We start from the raw sequence: 5,721 nt of genomic DNA, 5'->3' as shown, positions 1-5,721 counted from the left end.
GTTGTTTTGATTCTTGACAATCATTCTTATTCATTTTTTAAAGAAATGATTGGATGGGTGTTTGAGGTTGTTATAATCCTCTAGTTTGGTAAATGGTTACTTGGCTGTAGCCAGTTTGAATTCTGGTCCCCAGTTTAAGCTGGATTTTTCTGCTAGGCTGTCAGTGTATTAAAGAGGGAAACAGTGAGATCCTGACCTGAGACAGGTCAGGATTGTGTCCTGTCAGTGTAACAAGCCCCAGAAAATGAAAGTACCTAGAAGCAGATTATACAGTATATAATCTATATAGCCTATCTCTATCCATGGCTATTAAGGGAAACCAGACAGTTTAGATTAGACTAATTTCTGAAGGTGATATGAACCTTATATTTTCTGAGTTTAGGATTTTCCCCAGATTAATATCTTTAGTAAAACTTCCCTTGCRAGCCTGAATAAATATTCTGATTTCCCAAAATAACTGGGGAATGGTCATAGGTTACTTTTTTTGAACGCTGACAGGCAGACTCAGAGGAATTATTTTCACAGAAAACCAGTGATACAAGACTTCTTAATTAAGAATGAGTTTATAAAATTGAGGATGTGTGCATTCAGGATAGAAAAGTATTAACATTTTTTTTTTTTTTGTAAAGCATGCATATTCTTCTCATGATTCTGTCATGACTATAGATGTTAGACAATGCAAAATATGARTGGTCATGGGCTGTAGTATTCTATGTTTCAACCTTCAAAAATGCTATTTTTAGAGCTGTCTCCATTCAGCTTTCTAGAATTTTTACCTTTAAATTCAATTTTTATCAATGAAATCTAATAAGGTGTSCATTTTAGGTATTTGTTATAGCCTAAAAAATCTGAAATTCAATAAAAATCCTCATAGTTAACTGAATAATTACAATCTTTTAACTAATATTTATCTGATAAAACAGACTTCACATACAGATAGTCAGGCATTAATTTTAGGTGACTCTACCTCACTCCTTTCTCAAYAGCAGCTTTCAAACAGTACTGGTAATTGAGATTTTGCTACTATATTCTCTTTGTAGATATCGCCAACATTTTGAATGCACAGATACTTCATTTGAGAATCACTAATCATGCCTACAGTTATTTAGACATCTCATAAACTGAGACTAAGCTTTAAAAACCCAGGTAGCCTTGCCTTCCAGGAATTCCTGTCAAAGAGACAAAGAGAAAACTATTTCTTCTTCTGAATAATAGAGGTAATTTTTGAGTCAGTTCTTCTAATGCCCTGGTACAGTGTCTCAGGTGATAATACCTGGAAACGAAGTAGTAACTCTCTGGAATGTACATGAAGACACCTCACAGCCAGAGGAAAACTACAAAAATAAAACCATAATTTTATTTTTCTTCCTAGCGTAGATTATGGGAGAAATAGCAAATAAGTGTTCACTGTATCCAAGATACATGCCAGTTGGCTGTATCACAAATGAGTGTTGATTTCTGTCTTCAGAATWAAAAAAAAAAGCAAGCCAAAATCTGATTTATAAGGGTGGTCGTGCAGTTCTCTTGACTGCACATAAAACACTGTTGCACATACAACATATGGCTAGGATTAAAAATTACTTTATTGGTGCAATTAATTCAGTCATGTAATTTAATATCTTCTCAATGGTTGATGCCATTAGGTGTGTTCATACAGACAGTGACCATCCCAGAGGAGTATTGGACAGCTCTAAATAAAATCTATCCTAGATACCTATTACGCCTGCTGAAGTGAACTGCAGGAACACACCTAAAATGGTAGTTAATTTTATATTCATATACTTTCCCATGCAAAATTTCATGAACAGCTGCACTTCTGATAAAGAAACTTTGTCTACAGGTAATATCTGAGATCTGGAAGAACAGAGAGATATCTGAGATCTGGATCTACGGAAGAACAYCTAAAGAAAGTTTACAATGGGTGAAACATAGACTAGATTGGATTAGAATTAATTTATATGTATTAACATATACTGAACATAAATGGAATYCTGCAGGGTCAGGATTAAACTAATGTAAGAGGGTCCTTTACTTAATATTTCATTCTTGAGTGTACATAACTATTTCTGTTACTTTAGAGGAAGACTGCCATACATTGCAAAGAATGAATATGAACCAAAGGAAAGATGGAGCCATTCCAGACTATTTTGATATTCTGAAATACTGAGTATGCCTGGCTGCCATTTTTTTTTTTTTTTTCAGTTCAGGCAGCTGAGCTACAGCTTTGTACTTATTTTAGAACAACAAGGAGTATAAGCTATGAGGGTGTTCTTGATGTATTTGTCCTTAAGGTGCTGACCACAGAATCACAGAATTCCATTTAAATCTGACAGATCAAACAGCACAAATCCAGTTTAGAATACTCTGCATGTAGGAAGACTGGACAGGAGGAGGAATGTAACATCTCTGACCTRTGATTCTCTGGTGTTCTTGCTGATAAAGCAATGGGATTCCTTCAGGGAGAGGACGCCAAGAGAATATGAATAAATATATTTGGATGATCCTTTGCTTCATGACCAGTTAGTGTCAAATAATGAAGCATACCAAACTAACACCAGCAGAGATATTTTTGCTCTAAGCCCATAGACGTAAATGAAAAAGTGATGCCTGTAAAGATTTTAGAGCTCAACAGCATTCCTACACAAATAATTCTTACATAAAAAGAGGCAAACAAATCCCAAGTCTTGCTGATATTTAGTAGATTTTGGTTCTGTATGTCTCTCTGGACTTCTATTGCCAGAATATCAATACACAGATGAAAAATTACTAGATAAATACAAATTACTAGTTAATAACATTCTCAGTGTCCAAGAGCATCCACAAGAAAAAAAAAAAAAAAAGAACATTTTTCAGCATTTAACATTTTTCTCTAGGAGTTTTTTTACTTCCTTTTTCTTCTAAACATCGACATACTGTACCAATTATTTTAAAAGCTGTTTCCCAGAAAGTTCATTGCTATTTACTAACAAAGGTTACAATTTTGATTTGCCCCTTCCTTATTTTCTTCAGAGGAAGCAATGTCAAATAACAGTTTAATGAGTATCCTACTATCTGAGACCTTTGCCTAACCCAGGAGCTGTGCAAAACCAATTAGAAGTATACATTTGCAAATTGGGTGCATACAAGCATGACCAACACCTCCTTCCCCTTCCTCCCCCGCCTCCAAAACAGGATTTCATTGTAGCTAAACTCAATTTGAAAACAAAAYGTGAAGAGTCTTTTTATGATATATGTGTTGCTACTCTTAATATCAAAACCAWTTTTTTCTCTGAGAACTCATGTCCTATCTCAAATGATGCATAGATGAGTCACTCCTTAAAGAATATACAATGTAAATGTCCAAACACATAATCGTATTGAATTGCTTTGGGATTGTTTGTTGTTATTTTGTTGTTTAGGGTTTTTTTTTTTTTCTTTCATAATTTGCTACAGAATTTATCTATTTATTTATTCACATGAACCCTTCTGTGAAGCACCCAAAAAGATAGAATGGTCACTCTAAAGCAAGCCAGAATTTTTAATTTCTCTGAACACAGGTCAAGTGCATAGGGTATTCAGTTTCCCACAACTGGAAGTTCCACTTGTAATGCCCAAATCTGTCCTGTTCAGCGTACAGGTGCTGCTACTGGCATTAGGTGCCACTGCAACAGAGCATGTGTCCTCTGCATGTGTCTGTCACTAAACTCTGGGCTTGCAGCTCAYCCCCACACAACTGCTTGCTCACCCTCTATGGTGGGATGGAGGAGAAAAGCAGAAGGGTAAAAGCTGGAAAACTCATGGATTGAGATAAAAGCATTTTAATAGGTAAAGCACTARCTATGCACACAAGCAAAGAAAARCAAGGAATTCATTCACCACTCCCCACAGRCAGGCAAGCAGCCATTCAGGCATTCCCAGGAAAGCGGAGAGCCATGACATATAGCAGTGGCTTGGAAAGACAAAGGTGATCACTCCCAACWTCTGCCCTTCCTCCTTCATCCCCCAGTGTTATTTACTAASCATGATGCCACATGSTATGGGATAAGCCTTTGGTCASTTGAGGTCAGCTGTCCTGGCTGTGTCCCCCCACATCTCCCYGCGTATCTCCATCCCCCTTGCTGGTGAGGAAATGTGACAAACAAGAAATTGGCAATAAACAGTTGTGTAAGAGCTGTTCTTTAGCAGTAGCTAAAACATCCCTGTGTTACCAACACTGTTTTCATTACAAATCCAGATCATAACACCCAGAAACTACTATGAATAAAATAACTCTATCCCGTACAAAACTAGTGCAAGACGTCGAGAATAAATATCTRAAATGGCAACAGATGACTATGGGCAGTCAATTGAGTAAAATCCATACCTATCTAAAAAGATATGCTGTAATAAAACAGGATACTGTAGTGTGAGGGGAAAAAAAGAAGTTTCAATCAGCTTTTACAATAAAAATATACTTTATAGGAGGGATGCCAAGAAAAAGGACAGGCTTCTCCTCCCTAGTGTCCTTTCTTTGGTGCAATATAGTATATAATCTTTTATGCCATAGTATCTCAATTCTAGAACATATAGTCTGCAGTGGTTTTTACTATTGATACTTTACACTGTTTTTTAAAGAGAGAGAAAAAGAGAGTAAAATCCAAATGCAGCCACTGTTTTGCAAGGACATTCCTCCAGAATAAGTTTAGGGATTTGCATATGAATGGTCCAACTCTGAATGTTTCAGATTGTGATCTAAGCCAAAGAATCCATCACCAGGCTGGCCTTGAGGTCTCAGGAGGCACAGATAAGTTATTTTAAACTAATACTACTCATACTACTACTACTACTACTACTAGTAAAAAACACCCATTCTTTCTGGGGAKYAGGGGCACAGGAGTAATTAAAACARCAACCAAATACACGCCTCGGAAGAGTTAATTATAAATCTCCTTTTGGTCCATATCTGCAAGCACATGCTTTTTGCAGTGTGTGAACTTCAGGGGTAACAGAGGACACTGAAGCTAAATTTGCACTTGGAAGTGCAACTATTGAAACAGATTGTTCTCTATTTTGTGAGGAAAAAAAATGAGTCTTGGCAGTTCCTCAGTTCCTCACAACATGAAGCTAAAGGTCAATCTTAGTAATAGTGAGGCAGCCAATACTGCTAAGTGCCAGTAAGTGGCCATAATGCACTTCASTACACATAAAATAACCTCATGCGTTCCATACAGGTATAATCTGAAGGTCCATTAAGTGGCATATTAAATATAAGCCATAAAACAAACAGAAGAACATCAACTCTTTWATGATATCAAACAACAATCAAATCTTTAGGTCAAAATCATTGTCCATGTAATAAGACAAAGCATCCTTTTTAATCAAAGTCCTTTTCCTTGTCATCCATGCTCCAGGGCAGAGTCCTTCACTCCTACAGGCTTCTCCTTCTGCGAGAGATGAGATTTGTTCTCTAAACTTCCCATTTTTTCAGAATTGTTTCCAAGAATTTCTCTTGAAATGAGACTATTTTCTTTCGAAGAAATACTAAGAGCTTGGCTGACCTGAACAGTTCTCCTACCTTTCAGAATACATCTCATGTTCAATATCAAGAAAATGTTCAATCTTAGATTTGATAATGGGTTGTATTTTTTTTTTAACAATATCTCTCTCTTTTTTTTTTTTTTTTTTTTTTTTTTTTTTTTTTTTTTTTTTTTTTTTTTTTTTTTTTTTTTTTTTTTTTTTTTTTTTTTTTTTTTTTTTTTTTTT

The sequence above is a fragment of the Malurus melanocephalus genome, unplaced genomic scaffold (genome assembly GCF_030028575.1).
Source record: "Malurus melanocephalus ecotype Western Australia unplaced genomic scaffold, MMel_1.1 scaffold_179, whole genome shotgun sequence".
NCBI lineage: Eukaryota > Metazoa > Chordata > Aves > Passeriformes > Maluridae > Malurus > Malurus melanocephalus.
Note: the sequence above shows the minus strand (reverse complement) of the source record.